General features: G+C 51.8%; 1 protein-coding gene across 1 annotated transcript in view; it reads left to right on the forward strand.

Moving 5' to 3' along the window:
• LOC119586001 (formin-like protein 6) overlaps positions 1-342 on the forward strand; it is a 3,135-nt gene that overhangs the window by 2,170 nt on the left and 623 nt on the right. The gene's annotated exons all lie outside the window — the stretch shown is intronic.

Raw genomic sequence — 342 nt, forward strand, 5'->3', positions numbered from 1 at the left:
CTCTCTCACAAAAGCTTCCTCTTCGGACTGAGTTAAACTTCGCGAGAGCCAATGAAGCGAGCAAATACAGGCCACTTGAGCAGATAGGAAGAAGAAGACCCGAGAAATTGAGAGAGAAACGTAACTTCGAAGGATTTAAGAGAACATAAAACCCGTGGAACACCCGAGTAAGACAGCGTCCAGGTCTCAAGGTGGGAGAAGTGGGGGTGATGGGGGGGAAATAGGGTGATGGGGGAGAAGTGGGGGTGGGTGGGGGAGATGTGGGGGTCTGTGTATGTGGGGGGAGGAAGAGGGGAAGAGCAAGAGTGCCAAAAAGGTGTGTAAATTGGAGTGGCAAACAGC

Source organism: Penaeus monodon, chromosome 20 (assembly GCF_015228065.2).
Source record: "Penaeus monodon isolate SGIC_2016 chromosome 20, NSTDA_Pmon_1, whole genome shotgun sequence".
NCBI lineage: Eukaryota > Metazoa > Arthropoda > Malacostraca > Decapoda > Penaeidae > Penaeus > Penaeus monodon.